This window comes from Hermetia illucens, chromosome 3 (genome assembly GCF_905115235.1).
Source record: "Hermetia illucens chromosome 3, iHerIll2.2.curated.20191125, whole genome shotgun sequence".
Lineage (NCBI taxonomy): Eukaryota > Metazoa > Arthropoda > Insecta > Diptera > Stratiomyidae > Hermetia > Hermetia illucens.
The window spans coordinates 133,673,702-133,696,279 of record NC_051851.1 but is presented as its reverse complement, the minus strand read 5'-3'; the positions used below and the strand labels follow the sequence as shown (position 1 = coordinate 133,696,279).

General features: G+C 44.2%; 1 protein-coding gene across 2 annotated transcripts in view; it reads left to right on the top strand.

Annotated features, from left to right (window-relative positions):
* Window positions 1–12,083: 12,083 nt before the first annotated feature.
* Window positions 12,084–22,578, top strand: part of LOC119652599 (solute carrier organic anion transporter family member 5A1) — a 176,462-nt gene continuing 165,967 nt past the window's right edge. For both annotated transcript variants that reach the window (XM_038056828.1, XM_038056827.1), the window contains exon 1: window positions 12,084–12,615. The gene's annotated coding sequence lies outside the window, so the exon portion shown is untranslated. The remainder of the gene's footprint in view (window positions 12,616–22,578) is intronic.

The window sequence follows — 22,578 nt, the reverse complement described above, 5'->3', positions numbered from 1 at the left end:
CTGCTAATTGAATAGTCCGCAGTCCGTTATCATTTGTTTTTTCGTGTAAGCTGCTTTGAAAATACTACTTTTTACTTGACTCCATGATTTCCCTACGCCCGGTATGATTGGTAGTCTCGTAATTGAGATTATTTCTTCCTTTTTCTCAAGGAATTGTCACCATTTGATACTCAGTAAGCCAGTGCCTTCTTCACACTGTTTTATCGGCGATTTGACTCGCAAGAAAGCAACTAAAGATTGATGTGGAGGTGCATGGGTCTCATAGGGAACGGCTTTGCAGTCAGTGACGGGGATAAAATGTTGGTGTTTTACGAGATTATAGTGGAATCAAGAAGTTGCCAAAAGGCATCCTTCTCGGCATCAGGTCGACCTGTCTGTGGTGCATATGCGGTGAAGAAATGAATAGTGTGGTTGGCTGATACAAGGATATATGCCAATACCCTTTTTCCAACGGCTTTTGTAAGTTCCTCAGTCTTTCTAATGAGAGTACCAAAATTTAATGTGCAAACACACATTTGTTTTGCTCCGAATTTACTTACGTCGTGACGCCGTCCATTCAAGAACACTTTTCCATTTCTCGATAGAACTAGGGCCTGTCCGGCCGCGTCGACTGAGGTGAAGCATTTTTCCGAGGCTTAGTATATCTCACTATGATCATGTTGTTTTTAACGACTTAGGAGCATTTTCTTGATCGGCCTGTCGCGGGACCTGTTACCAAGAGAACATTTAACATAGTGGAATAACTCCAACTATATTTATCTCTTTTCCCGATCTAAGCATTTTATTTTTGTTTTACTGAGGATAGTACAAAATAAGTTATGAGGTTCGAAAGGACAGCAAATAGTGAGACATTGCAAGCCAAAAATTACCCCACCTGGCAATGGAGTAGCCACATATTTGCCGATACGACGCTTCAATATCGTCTCCGGAGCAGCAATATTGCGATCATTATAAATAGCGATGGAAGACCCTCAAAAGCAGAATCCACGTCGCCTTTGCCGGACAATAATAGTAAACTAAACAATTCGGCAGCGGAAATCCACCCTCCACCTCCAGCGAAGGAAAACATTAAGTCACTTCCAGGATTTTCACATTCAAAGGTTGATGAATTAATTAGCTTTTTGAAAAAAAAGAAATTAGAAGAAACAATGTTGACGAGGAAGACTACATATTTATGAGTAACGCTACAACATTCAAAACATTCCGGACAGGGATTCAAGCGATATGAAATTAAAACTGGTAACTCTCTCTTCGCAGAAACGGAGCTGAATGAGCTGCAAGAACAGCAATATTTGAGTTTTTCTCGATTATGTAATATAATAATAATAATAATCGTTGGCGCAACAATCCATATTGGATCAGGGCCTTGTATTGTCTTAGAGCACTTTGTTCAAGATTATAACGGTAATACAGAATACTGTAGAAGGCAATGTGGTCAGCATTGCGCTCGTTCGAGATTATTACCCTCATTTGACTCAGGTACTCATTCACAGCTGAGTCGACTGGTATCCGACGTCAAATCACGATACAAATCCTACTGCCACCAGTGAGTGATTTGAACCGCGACCTTCCGTACAACAGCCTTGGGCTCTAACCACTCGAAAAACCTAAAAAGATGGCGAAATTAACCGAGAAGCTCCGCCCGCAAATATTGAAGCTCCATCGAAGTGCTCTGTAGACACTTGCTTTGATTAGCTCTATGCTAGCCAAGCTTGGGAATGGCGGGGGTTTTCAAACACTTCGATCGAATGATTTTTGTTGGGAATTGGGAGAACCCTGAATCCGCCGTCCACTTTATGGCGGACCAGATCAATTGGAGAGAAACTGCTTTTCATTTTTCTGATCCGTGGGCTTCTCTTTTTGGGTTTACATGCAAAGTTAATTTTTTCTACAGACAACTACAGTTACGTCCAAGACAGGGACAGACTCTGATGAGCTGTCGCGGTACAAATTACCAAATATGTGTCCCAAGTATCGAACATTATTACATCATTACAAATTGGCACTTTCGCCATCACACATTGTCATTGCAAGTGGCGCTCAGCATTTCCTATAGCACAAAATTCGTTTGGTTCCATCAAATAAACCAGTAGAAGGTAGCTTATTCCGGCTCCCAACTTTATTACACGCTTTTTTCCCAGAAGCAAGAGTTCCTATGTCTCATTTTCCGCTTGCATCTCTTATCCTGTTCTCGGTAGTATACCTCAAGAGCTGCTAATTTTTTGTGCCAGAAGAACTCGCTGACGTCCTGCAGGCTGCCTTGTCCGGAAGACCTTGGTTACACTCACTCACTCTCATCGGGTCATAGACCTTGGCCAAATGACTCGGAATTTAGAAAGAGAGGCAAGTAGAGTTGAAATGAAGGTAAACGCCTAGAAAATCAAGGTTCTCAGTCTGACAGGTGATCCCACTCTCTCGATCTGCATTAATAGGCAGAGCATTGAAAGCGGCGAAAAATTTGTATATCTAAAAAGAGTGGTTTCTGCAGACGGTGGCATCGAACTGGATGTTGCTCAACGCATTAACAGCGCTAGATCCGCTATCGCGCCCTGTCTAAAATCTGGAAATGCAGTTATGTTAACACTAAAATCAAATTGAGACTATTCTATGCTAGTATTCTTTCTGTATTGTTATATGGGAGTAACACATGGAGCTGAAACTCCACTGTTACCCAGAAGTTTCAAGCTTTCATCAATACCTGCCTGGGTGGTATGATCGGAGTATACTCGCCTGATGCTGCCTCAAAAGAAGAACTTAGTCGACGCATAGGCTTGGCACTAGTATGTACTGTGATCGGAAGACGGAAGTGGCAGTAGATAGGACACACATTAAGCAGGGGTGAGAATTGCATTGTGGGCTACACAGCAGTAGTACTTGGCGCAGTAGGGGGTTAGTGTGAGCGTCTCGAGAAGTCGTAGGAGAGCTAAAGGGCATTCCAGGTAACAGGGAAGGATGGGGCGTAGGTGTGGTTGACGGGCTATACCCCACCAAGGGCTGAATGGCAACCATATTCGTCTATGGTGAAAGGAGGGATAAACAAAGCATACTTGGCCGAATCAATAAGTGGTACCGCAATATGGAATCTACGATGGAGGAGGAATAAAACGGTAAAATTCTCTTTCTCGACGTCAGAATGCTAAAGAAAAATAACAGCTTCGAATATAACATATGCAGGAAGCCAACGAATACACAACGCACCATTGCATCGTTAGGGCGTCTTACCACTCACAACAACATAAAGGGGCCTCTTCCTGATGCATGATCCATAGACTTTTGTCAATACCTAAGAAAGGTTTGAGAAAGAATATATTGGAGAGTTAACATAAATTTCGACGGCCTTTAGTCCGTAGTTTAATAAGGGAGATGCAGAATAGGAAGGAAAGGAATCGCTTGAGAACGTTGTTCGAACAAGAGAGATGAAGAAAGACCCACGAAGAACCAGCATAATATACTCGACGGAAATGTCCTCAGCCTTGCGACAAATCGTGGCCAAAGAAGGTATCGAAGCGGTAATGCGCACTCATGCTTGTATTCATTGATACCATAGAAGGGAAATGTAAATTAAGATATAATTAAGGCCTAGTCATTAAGATAATTAGATAAAATATTTAGTATGTATTTAGGTTGAGGACATTTCTGGGCTTATTCCGCTGGAAAAGTCAGCAAGTGATTGCCAAAATACTTATATGTATAATAAAAATCTTACTGACTTAAAGGAAATTGAAGTTTGTTTATTGTTGAGCATGAGTCAGTCAATGCAACGAGCCGTGTGCAACACCATATTTTACAAATTTACCCAGAAACCTCCTTTAAGGAGGGAAACCGCATTAGGAGGTTTTCAAAATCGGTTTTTTTATTACATAGACAGCTAACTCGGCTATTCCACACGCTGCAAAAAGTTGAATTTGTGATCCCTTGGATTTTATAAGCGTAGAATAGAGCACATATCAGACGCTTTATGGTGCAAAATTTTTAATTTTTATTATTTTCACCTGCATTGAGGTTCATATTCTTAGAAAATAAGCTAGACATGTAAAATTATTTTTCGTGTGGTCACAATCTTGGCAGATGCCAGATTTTACCTAATACTAGCACTAAGTGCCAATTATTTGGAATCGGACGATCCTACCTACTTAAAAGATAAGGGGCTCTGGGAGTGGTAAGTTAATAGGAGAATCTATCAAGAACTTCCCGCAACATTGAGCACGTATACAGAATTGTATACTTTGCATGGTTTGAACCAGACTGTGTGAGAGTCCCAGGACATCAGTGGCTCATAGTTCACCTTCATCTCCACGTATTTCCGTTCAATGTTGCTATTATGGTGATGGGACACATATTCAGTGCGTTTATTTTATTCTTCCTCCAGGGATTCGATTTCAGTACCAGCTTTATATGTCCTAGGAATTCGGACAGCAGAGCATCCTTCAGATCACCAACTCGGGCATACGTTCCTTGCAGAATTCCTAGGTATTTGTAGAAGTCTAACTCGGCCTTAGCTTGGATGTGGAGGCTACAAATACTTTGTCCGGCACGCGGCTCGTGACGACCTTTACGGATGGCTTAGATTCGACACTTTTCTAATCCAAATTTCATCCGAATATGACGGCTAAACATGTCTACTATTCGCAACAGACTTCCAAGGTGGCCGTGACTACCAACATGCAGCTAGCAGCTAGCACGTAGACCATATTTGATTACGAAACCACCCTCTAGCATCATTTAGTAGCCGTGAAAATAGGTTCAGCGTCATGCAAAACAGGATCACATAAAGTTAATAATGATTTTTAGTAAATGACTGCGAAACCCCCCTTCAGTTCATCCCAGAATCACGAAATTTTACAGCAATGTAGGATATAACATAGAGCAGTCTACTAAGTTTCGTGGAAATCCTACTATTATTAACAAAGTTATAATAGGTCAAACTTGTCGCTTCTGTGCGCCCACCGTAACCTATTGAGCCGGATTTTATCGACTACCTGACGGTCATGGTATCGCTCATAGGTTTCGTTGCTACGGAATTGTCCATCCTCATGTAGGGGGCCAAAAATTCTTCGGAGGATTCCTCTCTCGAACGCGGCCAAGAGTTCGCAATTTTTCTTGCTAAGAACTCAAGCATCCGAGGAATACATGAGGACTGGCAAGATCATAGTCTTGTACAGTAAGAGTTTTGACCCTATGGTGAGACGTTTCGAGCGGAACAGATTTTGTAAGCTGAAATAGGCTCTGTTGGCTGACAACAACTGTGTGCGGATTTCATCATCGTAGCTGTTATCGGTTGTGATTTTTGACCCTAGATAGAAATTGTCAACACCACCACTGCTAGCGAGATAGTGATCCGAATCTATATTGGCCTCCTATATGTTCTGACATTCATCAAGGCTGAGAGGTGGCGGCGTTCGATTAACACGTGTTCAATTTGGCTGAAAGTGGTCCCGTTTGGAGGGGCCCATGTATGTTTGTGGACCGCTTTCCACGCAAACCAGGTACTTCCAACAACCATTTCGTGTGACACTGCTAATTGAATGATCCACAGTCCGTTATCATTTGTATTTCGGTGTAAGCTATGGGACCCAACGTATCGTTTGAATACGAGCTCGTTCCCTATTTGGCTGTTAAAATCCCTAAGTATGATTTTGATATCATATCTGGGACAGGCTTTGAGGCTCTAGTGCCTCGTTGAAGGTATCCTTCTCCGACTCTGCAGTCTCCACTGACGGGGTTTGAACGTTAATGAGGATTATATTTCTAAATTTTCCTCGTAAGCGCAGAGTGCATAGCGTTCGCTTATGTTTTCAAAGCCGATACAGCAGGTTTTAATTTTTTGGCTGACTAAGAAACCTACTCCGATCACATAGTTTACTGGATCGCCACTATAATATATGGTGTAGGGACTCTTCTCCAGGAAACCAGTCCCTGTCCAACGCATCTCTTGCAACGCTGTTTCATCAGCCTTATATTGGGACAAGGTATCGGCTAGCTGCTGGGCAGCATTCGGTCTGTACAGGGAGCGCACGTTCCATGAGAAAATGCGCATATCGTTAATCCGTTGTCTTTGCCGGGTTCGTCGTTGTAAGATCCATCCTGTCCGAGGCTTCTTTCGTGGCTTCGTAACGTTGGTTTTCCGTGTAGGGTTGGCAGCCCAACCCCCAACCTGGAGGACCAGTTGGTACAATTTGTCCTGCTTTTAGGCGCGGGAGACTCGCCTTGATCCTTCTCCGTCTGCAGCTTCTCGTTAAGAAAGAACTCCCAGCGATCACCACGTGGAGGTGGAAATAGGTTTTGGTAGTAGAGCTGTTGGTGTTGGTTCAGCAGACGTTTCCCAGGTTTTATGCTCGATCGTGGGCACCAATCCACGTTTCGCCTTGGGACTATAATACCCGTTGACTACCTTCATGAGGATGACCATATAAAAGCACTTGGGTTACGATGGCATTCTGCCAGAGATTCATCCTCCTTCAAGGTCTTACGAGCTCAATTGTCACCATTTGAAGAGTTATCTATCCCTCGATGGTTAAATTAACCAAGCGGGGAAAGCATCTAAATCCACGGATTTTGCGACGCATATGAAGCCGCTTACGCAGCAGTCATTTACATACGCATACAAAAGCCGGAAGGAAAATTCGTCGTCAGACTCCTTTCGTCCAATTTAAGGGTAGCTCTCCTAAAGTGACAGCCTATACCATGCCTCGAGTACCCTGCGGGCACATGGATGGATACACGTTACACCATATTATTGGACCGATTCTACAATTGCACTATATTGGCTCCAGAGTCCAGCATCCAAGTGGAAGGTTTTTGTAGCCAATCGAGCGAGCCAGATCCAAACCAACTTGAATCTAAAGCAACGGAGATACATAGACAGCAAGCCAAACCCGGCAGATAGCGCATCACGTACCTCCCATCAACAACGAATTATGGTGGAATGGATCCAAACGGTTACGCGAGTTCGAGAACCGGCAACATGTGTCTCATGAGTGTCAAAAGTATAAATAGCTCGGGCATCACCCAGAAGTTCTCATCGTCTACGAAGTTTGTCAGGGTCATAGCATATGCCGTAGATGGAAGAATAAGCTGATTAACTCATTTTTACGACAAGACTCCTTTAGAGCGTACTGTGAGGAACTGGAAGGTGAAAGAGAGGCTTCAAGGCTATGCAGAGTCCTCAAAAGCGATGAGTCGGCCAAGTTGGATTCTTTTAGAAAACTCGACGGTACTTTCACGAGCTTGAGACTGGATTCAGTACAGGCCCTCTTGTCACATTCGTGGAAACGTACTTAGGTCGCACTCACTTAATGAAAACCAACACGATTACCAACGTGGAAAGTCCTGAGGGGCTGCTCTTCATTCTTTGGTCACAAAGATAGATGATGCAACTTTGAATGGTGAGTACGCAATGGGGGTGTTCCAGGACATTGAAGGGGCTTTTGACTGTGCGCCTTTTCAAAAAATTGTTGATGCCGCCAGAGCACATGGTGTTGATGATGCTTTAACTAAGTGGATCCATGCTATACTAACTATGATGAAATCCGCACACGGTTGTTGTCAGCCAACAGAGCCTATTTCAGCTTACAAAAACTGTTCCGCTCGAAACGTCTCACCATAGGGTCAAAGCTCTTACTGAACAAGACAATCATCTTGCCAGTCCTCATGTATTCCTCGGAGACCTGGGTTCTTAGCAAGAAGAATTGCGAACTCTTGGCCGCGTTCAAGAGACGAGTCCTCCGAAGAATTTTTGGTCCCCTACATGAGGATGGACGATTCCGTAGCTTACATAACGACGAAATCTATGAACGATACCATGACCGTCCGGTTGTGGATAAAATCCGGCTCAACAGGTTATGGTGGGCGGGTCACTTAACCCATATGGATGAGGATGGTTCCACCCGGAGAGTTCATAAGGGCAATATCTACGGTAGAAAAAGAAGACGAGGCAGACCCTGCCTAAGATGGAGCGATGACGTAGGTCAGGACGCCAGACAGCTTTTAGGGATATCGAATTGGTGGACCTCGGCGCAAAACCGGGATGTCTGGAGTTCCTTATTAAGCCAGGCCTAGACCGGATACCAGTTGTTGCGCCGTTGATGATGATGATGTTATGCTAACGCAGAGATTGCTGTGCGCTGAGGTGGGTGTCGATCGCTATCTGACTGCAGAAGCCACGAAGGGCTGCCCGAAGGAGGTGTGCTTTCGCCACTTCTGTGGTGTATGCTGATTTCCCAATACACGCTCAAGCTTATGTTGATGAGGTGGCTGTGCTTCCTGTTGATCGGGATCTTGGAACAGTGTGTAGGAATATACAACGAGCCGTTTCAGTTAATCCAAATAAAACCACAATGGTTTTATTAAAAAAAAAGGAGAAACTGGATGGACTTTGCCTTCCTGAGATGAGGGGTACTACCCTCCAACTCTCCGACGAAGTGAAATATCTGGGAGTCACTCTAGATAAAAAACATGTAGAAGTAAAGATGAAACAAACTCTCACAGCTTATGGGCTATGCAGACGGACCTTTGCCTCGGCATGGGAACTCAGGCCTCATGTGGTAATATGGATATACGTTGCCATCATTAGGCCGTTGTTCGTATATACATCCGTAGTCCTGGTGGGTTAAGGTGAGACAAAAAGGTTTTCACCGTAAACTAGCCGCACTGCAAAAAACTGTGTGTCTGGGTATCACTAGTATCATGAGCACGACATCCAGCGCAGCTCTGAATGCACTACTCAATTTGCAGCCCCTGGATATATTTATTCAAAGCACTGTAATGAGAGCAGCTCATAGACTAATTCGATTAGATCTATAGGGAAACAACGGATGTGGGGGCACAGAGCATTGGAAGAGTTACTGGGAGGACTGAATCCAGTTCTTACAATGCCTTCCGATTCTCGTGTCCCCACACATCTGTTTGATAGAAGATACGTAGTTATCCTGAAGCGTAGAGACGACTGGGAAGACCCAGAGGAATGCGTGGCGGGATATACGGAAGTCTTCTACACCGATGGCTGAAAAACAGAAGAGGGTTCTGGAGCCGGAGTCTACCTCTCGAATAAAAACGAGAAGTAGGCTTTTCCTTTGGGACAATATGCAACGGTTTTTCAAGCCGAAGTTTATGCGATCCTAAGGGTGGCAAACTGGGTGATTGACGAGCAGTTGAAGGGCAGGCGCATCGCAATCTGCAGTGACAGTCAAGCTGCACTGAGGGCATTGAGCAGTCCTTTGATCACCTCGAAAATCGTTCAGGAATGCAGAAACCGTTTGAACTCTATGTCTAGATTCAATACGGTATAGTTCCCAGAGTAGTTACTCTGGGTACCTGGTCACTGTGGCATAGAGGGAAATGAAATCTCGGATGCTTTAGCGAAAGAGGGGTCAATCTCCCCTATGCCGGGACCGGAGCCAGCAATTGGGGTATCAGTGGCATTGGCTAAATCTGTTTTCAAAAACTGGGAACAAGTTTCCCATAATCACAGGTGGCAGAGCCTAAATGCTGCTCGACACACCAAACTTTTCCTGCCAGAACCCAACATACGTACCGCAAAGTTTATCCTGACGAAAAGCAGGAGGACTTGCAGAAGTATTGTGGGCATTCTGACTGGCCATAATTCACTAGCTGGGCATATGTTCAGAATAGAAATTATTCAAGATGATACGTGTCCTTCCTGTAATGAGGAAGCGGATTCCACGGAGCATTTCCTATGTGAATGCCCCGCCTATGGACGCATCAGGCAGCAGATCTTTGGTGCCGATGTTCTCCAATTGCGACGAGTAGCATCACATCCACTAACAGAAATCCTGCGATACGCTAACGAATCCGGAATATTCTGTTAGACGAGGGTGGCGAGTACAATGGGCCAACACGGCCTGAGTGCTCAGAAGCTGTAGCTTCTCCTCCACCATACACACACACACAGCAATATTTTGTGTTAAGTTTAAGGGAGGCTACCTGCGAAAGGAGGATGCACAATTTTTTTTTTCACAAAATGTGGCCATGTGCGGTATTAAATAAAAGATTTCGATTAGTACTCTTCGAAACTGGTGCCATATTTGATATCAGGTGAAACGTAGGGGAATGAGAGCTCAAAATATGACCTTCAAAAAGTGTAACAGGTCTCGTTCTCAGAACCTATCGAACTGAAAAATTTGAAAAAAAAATCACACTGGTTTTACTAAACGAAATCTAGGTCTGACAAAAAATCCCATTCCAAAATCACACACACACGTACAAATAAAGTAAGTAATAGTCCGGATAGCTGAGAGGTTAGAGCACAAGGGTGTCGTCCGGAAGGTCGCGGTTCAAATCTCGCTGGCGGCAGTGGGATTTGTATCATGATTTGACGTCGGATACCAGTCGACTCAGCTGTGAATGAGTACCTGAGTCAAATCAGGGTAATAATTTCGGGCGAGCGCAATGCTGACCACATTGCTTCCTACAGTGTACTGTAGTGTGCCGTTACAGTCTTGAATGAAGTGCTCTAACACACTTCAAGGCCCTGATCCAATATGGATTGTTGCGCCAACGATTATTATTAATAGAATGTTAGCATAGTTGAGAAATTTAGCCGTTATCCGGAAACTAAGCTTAAGTTCATGCTAGAACTGCAAAATTTAGCAGTAATATAAGGATAACATATGGCATAACTTTGGAAGGTTTGAAGGAAATCCAACTATTATTAACAATGTTATAGAAGGTAAAAGAAACTTTTACAATTTATGTAAACTTCATGCATTATAAAATGTCTATGACGTTATCTTAACATATCAATTCTTCAATGTCACAATAAAGTGAGCTCATATGAATGGGCGGAAGGGTCGCAGGGAAACATTTTGTTTTAGTTTTTTAATCATTTATATATCAATATCAATTACTCGAGACAGATATATGTATGTTTTTATATGTATATGTTAATGTAGCTTTGGGGTAGTGCCTAATTCAGATAGTTATATTTTTACATTGAACCAGTGGTATCCAATATAGATACGTACTTTATATGTATGCTTTTATGCACGAAGTAAATCTGAAATTGTGTACGATCACAAGCGGTCGATGTTGAATTTAGGGGGTCGCAGCTCCCCAATTCTGCTAGAAGTAACGGACGCAACACGCAAGCGAACGTAAGCGATTATCAGATGGTGCTTCCTTTCGAGGCCAATGCAACGTCTCTATTGTTACGCACGTTCAGGAGTCAACTCCTAAACCTACCGCGAAGTGCTTGATCTAATTGCTCGTACGGCGTGGGTCAGTAGAAACCCAACAGTAGAAGCCTATCAGAAACTCGCTCCCAGGTCAAGAGACCGTGCCTTGCGGTAGTCATTAGAAGCAACCCGACACCGGATTCGCATCTGCTACCACTTGGCTTTCCAGAGTACAAAAGCATATTGCCGCAAGGAGGAGAGGAGTACTTTCCAGAGTCCTACCATCTTACTTCGCTTTATATCGCTGGAATTCCTGATCAAGTTGGAGAATGCGAGCATTCTGAGGGCTCTCCTACCGTTGTCGAGGAACGTGCATACATTCTAGAAACCAATCATGTGAAGTTTCTCACACAACATGAACATAAAACCTTTTTACTCGAAGCGTCCCGCTTAAAATATTGTGATTTGTTTTTCAACGGATGTTGTTTTAAGTGAAGCGTAGCATATTGGCCATTGGAAACAGCGCAGCGGAATCTTTTTCACAAGTGTTAGCCTACTCTCTTCCCCAAATCAGGACAAACCCTTTGAAAAGAAATTTCGATTTGTTTCTTTGTCGTTAATTAATTGACTACCCAGAACATAAAGAAATATCTACGTGATCATAAATCGTTGCCTAAGCTAAAAAGTTTCCTTATTTGAAGTTTTGCTGTCCAATTTGGAGAAACATTTTGAATTTATCTAAACCATATTAATGTTATATTTTTGGAAGTGCCAGTCGAACACAGCATTAATAAGACGCCAGCATATGGGTTTGACGTTTACTATGGCATGACTCAATGCAACTTTAAGAGAATACTCGAAGTCGAAAGAGGGGAAATTCGAAATAGTCCTCTTGAATTTCGAAGACGAATCCAGCCAAAGAAAAATTGGAGAAAACATGTCTTCAGTCTTTCAGAGAATCCAATAAGAGTTGGTTGGTGCGTGCCCTGTCGGGTGAGTGATCCGCTAAGTTTCTTTTGCCAAGTGCAAGTGCTCCAAAGGAACGAAAATATGCAAAGCGTGGATTGCACTTGAATTGTGACCGCCAGTGATTGTGTGCTTGTGTCGCTCGTCCGCAAGGTGAACTGCGTGACGCGTGTGATCCGAAATCGCCAAGTGTTGTCGCCTGTGCGTGGGTGGAATCGGCTGCAAACCTGAACAAGTGGAGCCCAACGTGCGACGTTTCTCGCGTTCTTTGGGGCCCGAAACTTTCACCGCGTCACGAACTCTCGTCAACTGCGGTCCAGCGTGTTTTCCGTGCGTCCGCGGCTGCAAAGTGTCGACTTCGGCGTTGCGGAAGAAAACCTGAACCCTTGCCCAGCTGGGCCGCGAGTGTTGCACAATCGTCGAGTCTTTGTTCCAGACTTTCTCGAGGGAAGGATTTACGCTCGGCCGCTGCCCGGAGGATCCTGCAGACGCGGAGGCGGACCCTCGCCGTCGCCATGTAAGTGATTTGTGGATAATTATTCGTTGCGAGTTAATTGCGTGGGTATTGATTGATGGCAGCAGGAAGGCTCTCGGTTTCATGGCAGCGTATCGATTTTTCCCCAAACTCCGCGGCGGCTTCGGGGCTTTGTTTTGGTCTCCGCAGTCATGTCCTTGCGTCAGCTGTTCGCGGCGCCCCCGCACGCTGCGCCGTGGTGGAAGTAATTTCCGCCGTGGAGCGAGTCGGCTGTCTTCGGACGGAATGGAAAACGCGGCGAGTGGTTGGCCCCAATGTAAACAGAGCGCGCCATGAAAAATTCATCGCGGCTCGGACCTGGACTGCTTTCTTACGCAATGACCCGTTCCAGCTGTTGGGCACCAGGCGTTTGTTTGGGATTTTGCAACGGTCGATCTCGCCGCTCGTGTGCAGGCGGACTAGAAAGATTTGGGTGCGTGTCATGTCCGTTTTCTCGCGTAATTTGTTGCAAGTGCGACCATGCATTTCACTGGGTGTTGTAATCAGACGAACGGCTCAAAAAAGCGCAGCCCCCGATTCAGTCCCAGGTCCTGTTTCCCTTCGGCCTCTTATAATTTGGTTCGAATTGGAAGTCGACGAGGAACATAAAAGCAATCTCGGACCAGCTGATGAGATGGAGCGAGGGGAAGTCGTCCGCGGGTTCTCTTCGTTTTCTCGCTCTCTTTGTTTAGAAGCACTCGCTCATGCATCTGCACTGACAGACCTTTGCGGGGGCATGCCACCGCACAGTCTGGCTCGTTCTGGTTCTTGTTTATTTTGTGGAAAATGAAAAAACGCTGAAGGTTTTTTACGACGTGGACAGGACAGAAGCTAATAAACTGAAAATGGTTGCATTCTCCACGGATTTCATTCCAGTAGTTCTGGCGAACAGAGCCCCAATGCATAGAGATATTTTCCTCATAAAATTGACCATAAACATGCAAATCAACGTCGCCAAATTCGCGTGGACAACAGAAAAAGTCGTTTCTAAGCGGGTCAGTTTCCCTTTCCCATAAATTTCCCATTGAGTTTCACTTGGACAGAAAAATGGTTGTTTGGAAACGAAGACATGGGAACCAGGAAGAAATGGAAATTTGCACGAACAATGATTTCTGCAAGAAAGGGGAGTGTTTCCATCGAGAATTGTCTAGTTGACCTGGATAATACGCACTTTATGCCGTGAAACTGACCCTTTTGGCGTGTGTTGATTAGGATGGTCAAAAGAAGGCGAAAGTCAGGAGTTCCTTATTCTAGGATTGACCAGTTTTAGGATCTTCTGAACTTTCTGATTGTCTGTGTGACTTTCTGACCTTTGTCAATCACTAGGACAGATTAGCTTCACATTTGGACTTTGGTGAACGTGGTCGTTCAGGACTGTACGTTATAGTAACTATGCAGACCCTAGCTGTAGCTGTTTGGGGAATGTGGGTGTGGACTTTGACAACTTCCGTCCTTCAGACCTCGCAGAAGGCCTGTCTTCAAAATGGAATTAAAGAGATAAAGAAAGGGGGATCAATTAGAAAAGAGGCCTAGGGGATACCGGGGATAGTTGGCGTAGATTTTGCTTTTCGATTTTTCTTTTTTTTTTTTACGATGATACTCGCTATAAATTTGATTACTGATAATTACAAACTAAAATGCCTAACCCCAGATGTGGGGCAAGTTGGCATTTTTTTATGGGTGGAGGTGGAAATTTTAAAATGACGCTACTGCACCAGATTGCAGCAGTATGTGGAATTCTCATCCACTAAAACCACACCCACTTCTCCGCCCATATCCTCGCGAGACCACCGTGAAGTATTACTTCTCGAGGAGGGCTCTGGTTTATACCAGCACAACTAAGTCACGCGTTCGTCGCGATTTTCGAGATCGTTCTAGTTCCTTCAGCTTCTCTTGTCTCACAGTTACTTTTCCATTTATTGCACTCCAGTTTGCTGCGGATCTTAACATCTCCTCCACGAAATTATGGGGTCTGATAACTGCCTTGAGGGCATCGATTAACCTCCTTCTTTCATTTGCGAATCTCGGACAATGGGACATAACATGTTCCGGGTCCTCGAGTTCCGACAATCTGGAGACTCATCTAATCCGAAGCGATGCAAGTACTTTCTGTATCCACCGTGTCTCGTAACGAACTCCATTAGGTGGTAATTTAATTCTCCATGTTTGTGCTCGACCCATCTCTCAATACACGGGATCAGCGTATGGTTTCAGTGGCCTTTTTCGGGATTATCCTACAGCTCCTTTCTGGCTTTTAGGAAGCGCGCAGTCACTTCAGCCGGATTCACCCTCCTTTTCCGGTAGAGAGAGTGTGCCTCATTTGCCAGAAGATCCAAGATCACCTGATACCGTCCTATATGCACTGCACACCCTCAACGCGATTGGCCAGTATGCCGAGCTTATACCTTACACACAGGAGGAGCCGCGATAAGCAGCCGGCGACTAGATTTTGGCCCTCCGATATTTGGCATCATCCTTGTTAGAAATGAACTAGCCTTTGTTGCCTTTTCGCGAGCATAGTCCAGATGTCTCTTGGTCAACTCGGCTCAACTCGGCATCGATCATTACCCCCAGGTATCTAATGATTGATTTTGAAACGACCTCGTAATTACCAACCCGGATTTTGACAGTGTTGTTTGTTTTTGCGATTGATAATACGGACCGCCTCCGTCTTATCTTCCGCCAGGACAAATTCACCATTTGGAGCCATGCTTTGATAGAATGAACGGTTTCACTTGCATTCAATTCCATGTCTTGGTGGTGTTTCGCAACTACTACTACTGCCAGGTCGACTACAAAACCACTCAATGTTGCCTCCCTTGGCATGCAATGGCCGAGCGCTGCGTCATACATTATGTTACACAGCAGGGGTTCCAGTACGGAGCTTTGGGGAACATCTGTTATCACAACATATTCCTTCGGTCCATCGTCCGTCTCGTCCCAAAGAAATCTCTCAATTATCCGAGCTAAGTAACCAGGGACATCCAGTTTAGCCAGGGTGTCTCTAATCCAACCGCAGTTGGCTAACTTAAAGGCGTTCCTGACGTCCAGCATTACCACCGCGCAGACCTTACCAGGGGCCGATGCCTCCCGGGCCAGGTCCATGACCGTTGCAGCGGCATCAACTATGGACCGCGCTCTACGAAACCCATACTGCCGCTCCGGTAGACAACCCGCTAGCTCGACGTATGGAAGTTGCCTGTTGCTCATTACAACCTTGTAAACAGTGCCCCACGGGTTCTTATTTGCTTCAAGGCGCAATTGCTTGTAGCAATTCCGTTTACTTTCCCGTATAGCTCTCTTAAGGTTACTTTGAAGATTGTGGTATTCTTTCTCCGACTGCTGATGTTCTAGCTTCCCTCTAGTGTTTTGGCAAAGCATCCTCGCTCGCAGACACGATGCCTCAGCAGTGTTTCCTACTGTGATGGAACTTCCGTCGCGGCATTGAGGGGTCGCAGGCCTCAGTTATAACGGACATAACTGGCAAACTTTTGCAACGCCGTTCCATTCAGGTTGTAACCTCCTTCTAAAGCCACCAGGAATGTCTCTTCCTCGAAAGCTCTAGTGGACCACCCAGTTATCCTGGTTTTCCCGCTTTTGATGTCGACAAAGATGGCCTGATGGTCACTGTGGGTATAGTGTTCACTCACCCGGCAGACCATCCCTCTCGTCAACGAGGTGCTGAAGTAAGTCAGATCGACGACTGAGCCTAGCCCTCTTCCTCGGAAAGTGGGTGCACATCCAGCACCTGCTAGTACGATGTCGAGCTCCGCGAGGGTTTCAAACAAGATTTGGCCCCTGGTGTTCGTCACTCGACTTCCCCAGTCTAAAGCCCACGAGTTGAATTCGCCGGCAATGATTTTGGGACTGTGGTCTCTAGCGTCTAACACCAAGCGGTCTAGCATCTCCTGCGTTAATATTGCACTAGGAGGAGCAGAGCAACTGTAGATATGGACGCCGTTCACTTTCGCCCGTATAAAGCCGGCTTCCGGGATTGCTATTTTTTCTTGAATGGTTTGCCGTCCACATGCCCATGTCGCCGCGTTTCCCGATGAGTCTTTCACCCACTTAGCACTAATGAAATTTCGGTACAGCTCACATATTACCGCCACGTTCACATTCGACTCTGGAATGGTTTGCGAGAGCAAGTCTTGAGCTGCCTCGCACTGGTCAAGTTTGATTTGTATCAACTTCATTTAGCCTTACAATTCAGCTCCCTCTTATATGCCGCGCATCTGCCACCACCTGCAACGTGCCGGTCATCTACTCACGTTTTCCCTTTGTACAACATGCATCGTGGATCTCCAGTGCAGTCTTTGATAAGGTGGCCCTCTTCTCCACACTTTCTGCACCTTCTCGACCTCTCTCTGCCCATGCACGCACATCCCCTGATGCGTGCATGGGCATACCCATAACGCATATAACCAGTGTTCCTTTATCCGCAGGAACGGACGCGCCTGATATAATAAATAGTCATTGAATAGAGTCGCAGGCAGAGCTAATATATTTTTTAAGCGGCCCGAAAGCACTCCTGTTCAAAGGTTGTAACTTATGGCTGCAGTGCGGGGGAAATGATAAAACCACAACCCCGTTCTCTTTAAGCAAATCAAGAACCTCAATAGACAAGTCGGGGTTGTGGTTATCAAGGAGAAGAAGAACTTGTTTCTCTTTCGAATACCTCGTAAAATGAATGAAATCTTTTACAAACTTTATAAAATTAGTCTCCGTCATCCAACCTAATTTGTTAGCACCTCCGTTTGAGCCACGTGATGCCCCTTGGTGAAAATGTTCCTTGAGCTTTATTCGTGGAAAAACAAAGGGGGAATCGTAGTACCTCCCGCTGAAACGCATGTTGCGAGAGTCACCTGACATCCTCTTTCAGCTGAGATTATGCGTCCTATTTGCTTTAATCCTTTTCATGTAACTACTTTCTCTGGTTTTTGCACTGTTTTGATTCCTATCTCGTCGTTGCATTTATTTTGACGCTCAAATTTATATTTATCTAATACAGATTTTAATTGAAGTAAAAAATCTTGAAACATTTGTTCTATTGAAATTGGTAGCTCTCGCCAAACTAATTGCTTCCGGAGTGCGCAGGGATAAACATCGGTGTCTCTTCATGAAGTTATAAAACCAATCCGATCCTGTCATCTTGTTTATTCCTTATAACGGGTATTTTCGTTGAATTTGCTTTCGCATGTGTGTGTTTGAGGTGAGGGAGAGGCGAAGCCTCTGAGCACTCAGACCATAGTGGTCCATTGTACTCGATTCCCCCGTCTGCTTTTCAGCCACATGACAATTAAAGTCGCCGGCAATGAAGGTATAGTCATCAGCAGGCACGTTGCAGATGTTTGCATCGACAAATTGCCAGAAGGCATCTTTCTCGGCATGAGGACGACCTGTTTGTGGTGCATACGCGGTGAAGAAGTGAACAGCGCGATCAGCTGATATAATGCTGAGCTTCATCAGCCAGTTATCAAATCGTTCAACTTCTTTAATGGCATCACGGAAACTCTTTGAGTTGGCAATACCAACACGTATTGAGTGTGTGGGCTACCAAAATAGAGAAGTTTATAGTCATTTTTACCGCATTCACGTTCTAGGTCGCAGCTTTTGGCACCAGACCATCGGGTTTCTTGCAGATCGCAAATATCAATGGACTTTTTCCGATGGGCTATTATGAGTCCCTCGTTCTTTCCAGTTAGGGTGCCAACATTTAGTGTGCAGACACGTATTTACTTTGCTCGGACTAACTTACGTCCTGACGCCTGATCTCAGCATTTTATTTTGGTTTTACTGAGGATAGCACAAAGTACGTTGCCTTAAACCCTCCTCTTTTACCTGGGCTTGGGAGGTTGTGGATTTCTGCAGCTTTCAGGACCTCGTCATTGTTGGCATATTATTCGAGCACAGAGTCTGCCATAAGGTCGACATTGTACGAACAATCTGATCGACCCCTTTGCGATCGACAATAGACAATGTGTGTAACAACAGAAACGCTGACATCGGTCTCGAAAAAGATCACCATCTGATGGTCGCTTACGTTGACTCGTGTCTCTCGCTTGTTGGAGAGCTGCGACCCCAAGTTCAACATCGACCACTTGTATGATCCAGCTGTCGCTCGTCAGTAGGGAAACTACCTTGCTGACCGGAGGGCAGATGCACTGAGTAACCCGCCTGAGAATATCTATGAGCATTGGGCTGCCATAAAAATAGCTTTTTGCTCAGGTGCTACCTTGGTCGTAGGCAACATCCCAAAGAGGCACTATAAGATCTGGCTGTGTGCGGAATAGTGGAAGCGGATCGATAAATGGAAGGGGTTGAAGGCTCTACTGACCGCTATGAGTGATGGCAGGCGCGAAGCGCTCGAACTTCAATACCGTATGAAATCCAGGGAAATTCTGCATAGTGTGCGTCGTTACAAAAGAGAATTTTCGCTAATCAGAGAAGCGGAAGATTCCTCTGAAGTGTATAATTAATTAATTACTGATTTTATAACCTCACACGGCTGGGCCTGCATACCCTCTAAATTTTGACCCACATCCCTCCTCGCTTGCGCGGAATCGCATATGGACTAGCAGCTCCAGAGTCTTATTAAAAGATTCCATCTACAAGGCTTCCGACTCTTTAAGAAAGGATGGGCTTCTAAGTTCCTTGTCCAGAATGTTACTGAGTCGCGGAGACTTGCTGGTGCTTGCAATGTTCTGACATAGTTCATCCAGGACTGCTCCCTGGTCGACTTGCACCTCTTCAGGTAGTCCTTGCATGACTGAAAGTATTTGTGCCTGTGGAAGATGTTGAAGACCTCTTTAGTGATTCTACATTTCACCACGGTGACAGTGGAGGAGGAATGCAAACTTTTCGGAACATTCTAGAGGAAGCTGAAACTTATTTTAACTAACCGACAACGAAAAGGTGTAAGGGTAAATGGCAACCATATACGCGGAAGACAAATGAAAGTAGACGAGGAGAAGTAGACGAGGGGGGGGGGCAACTTATTCCCACATAACAATACCGAGAGCTACATACTTTCACTTCTAGACTTTGGGCGAAACGAAAAAGATAGACGTCAGGATCTGTGCCATTGTTGGTAAAACCAAGGCATGAAGAGGCTGAACGATTTTAAAAAATTGAATCTGTCACTTTCACGATAATAAAAAAAGGTTCCGTCTCAATTATCTGCCGGAATACTGTGACAGAATAAATGAAAGCAGTATACCATCTACGCCTAAATAATCGCCATTTTTTAACCAAATTTTTCGCGGGAAATCACTCTCATATGGTGGCAAAGACACCTAAGAAATATTCTTCATTTTACCCAAAATGTTTGGAGAGAAATCAAATCTTCCCATAAACCTTGCAATGATTCATTGTAAACTCAGCTCCCAAATTCGTCATCCATTTCGGACCCTGCAAAGTAGGTCAGACTCGCTGTCAGTGGAAACAACACAAAGCATGTGAACGTGAAACAGAAACCCAAACAATTCAAGGCATAAAGTCAATTAGCTCTCATTACGGAACCCTACGATCTCCAGTAGCCCCTCCGGCTCGATTATGCTGAACGTATGACTCTCGCCACGCACATTTCAATTTAGATAGTTCGCCATAATATCATTATCGTTATCATGCAAGCATCGCCCACAACGTGTACCATGAACACAATGAATGTGCTAATTGACATTTTCTCGCAATTAATTGATAAGGTGAACTTTGGGATCCAGCCAGGCATCTTGAAGCCTCCAGTTTACGGGAACACAATAGGAACCTTCCATCCGCCACGTAGATACTATTCTCAGCAGTACTGTTGCGCGGTACTTGTTGTATTTTATCTCACGCGTGGAAATCTCCGCTTCCATAGTTCCCACTTCCCAGATAGTGGTCTGAAGCCTGTTTTATGGCTTAGCTGTGTCTTGACTGCGAGATGTTGCTGGGTAGGTTGTTAGCTTCTGGGATCTTGACCTTTCCGCTGACTTGTACTGCTTCGTAGCGCATCTTACATGGAATTAGGTTGTTTACTTTCCACGATAAGAACAGCTTTGTGTGCTGCTCGACAGCGGAGAATAATTAACCAATTCTGACGATGGCAGACTCATGACAAAGACGCTCATCCAAGGCGAGTCAGTTAGATTGTGATTTGGAGCTGATTTCCATTGTTTTGCCTTCCCATTTGTAAGTGATTTGACGTTAATGAACAACTATTACAGCGTTTCATGGTGCATCATGCAATTGGCTGGAAAACTGTGTGATTTGGAAACGTTAAACATCAAGCAGGTACCGCACCGTAGTAGCTGCAGTATTCTGTTTTGGTTATAAAACACTTCGCTAATATAAGGTCTCATTTTTCGAATAAGAAACTGGGACAAGGTTGAAGATTTGCTGAAGGCTCTAAGTGCGATATGAGAAAACTCAGCATTACAACTCACACGCGAGTAATGTTGCGGATAACTTTTTGAAAATTATAAAGGAATGCATGAAGAATACTTTTTTGGAATTCCGTGACATGTGCACACATGTGGTGCATATGCACCAAATCGCTTTAATAACGATGAGTAAGATTCAATGTAAAGTTGTATACATTGGAGAGAAAGCACTTTATCTAATAAATTACAGCACAAATAAATTTTTGGAATCATCCAAGGGAGAAGGAAGTGTTACTATAGAATGAATGACTGATAAATGTCTAGATATTTCTTGAACTAAGTGGAATGAGCCAGCTAGCTGAAAGCAGGCCCCTAAAATTGTTGACTATGTTAACTTTCTTCAAATGGTTTTAAAGTAGACATGGCTACGGCACACCATTGTCAATGGCTATCAGAATACTCTCTTCCTCAAGCTTAAATCGAAATCTATGTATCTTACCGCTACCACTTTCCATTTCGTATAATTTTGTTGTATGGTAAGCCTTCCAACGATAAACATGAGTCTGGGCAGAATTAGAAAAGAAAACAGGTGCCACATTCGTCCCTATGTGGCGCGGCAGGATCTCGAAATTTATTTCGAATGTTGCGGATGCGGACGGGTAGATGGCGAACTCTCCACTCAGTCATTTTCTGAACGCACCAGGGGAGTGGAGAATTAGCGGTGGAAAAATGCCGTTGGTTGGGACAGTAAGGACCGCATGGAAATAAGTCGGTCTCTTCTGTATCCAACCGCGGTGCTGAACACTCGGTATTAAGGTAGTAGTCTGGTAACTTATGCCTATTTTCATGACTTTTTTGGGGGTGGTTTTTTATAGGAAAATGAAAATGAATTATCTTGAATATTTAGAGTGTTTTTATTTAGATATTGAAAATATAAAAAAAAATTTATTTGAAAAAATTTAATAGTTTATAACTATTATTATTGTCACTCGAAGTTGGAACCTCAAAAAAAATGCACATGGGTGGCCCGGGTGATTTTGGCTCTTGATGTCATCTGAAATCAAATATTCTTGATTATTCTTAATCTATAGACATCTCATTCTGGTCGGATCTACCGAAGTTAAATTTCAAGCGTAAATCACAAAATGGCGGACTTTGAAAAAAAAAGTCCTTTTATTTTAGCAAAGAAAGGGTTGTAAAATAAAAAGTTAGGGGTGGAAAAAATTCTCTTTAGTACCGACGAGAACTATACGTGTGTAGAACAGCCTGTTAAAATTTGAAAGCAATCGGTTCAGTAGAAAAAAAGTTAGGACCCGGGCCGACCAGAAAAACAATGTTTTGAGAAAAACGCGCTTTTTCACATGTAAAACGCACTCATTTTTTTCAACTTTAGGATCATTGTTATAAATATTTGCTTCTAGTAAATTTTTATAAGTTTTGGAGTCCCCATCACCAATATATTTTTTATATTTTACACCGAGCTCTTCAACGGATCGTCGAAACATTTCAATAACTCCGTCAACCTCCATCTTACCAGAACTTCCTTCGTGATTCGCCGTACACTCAGTCTGATGATCCTCGTACCATTCTAAATATTCATCTTTAT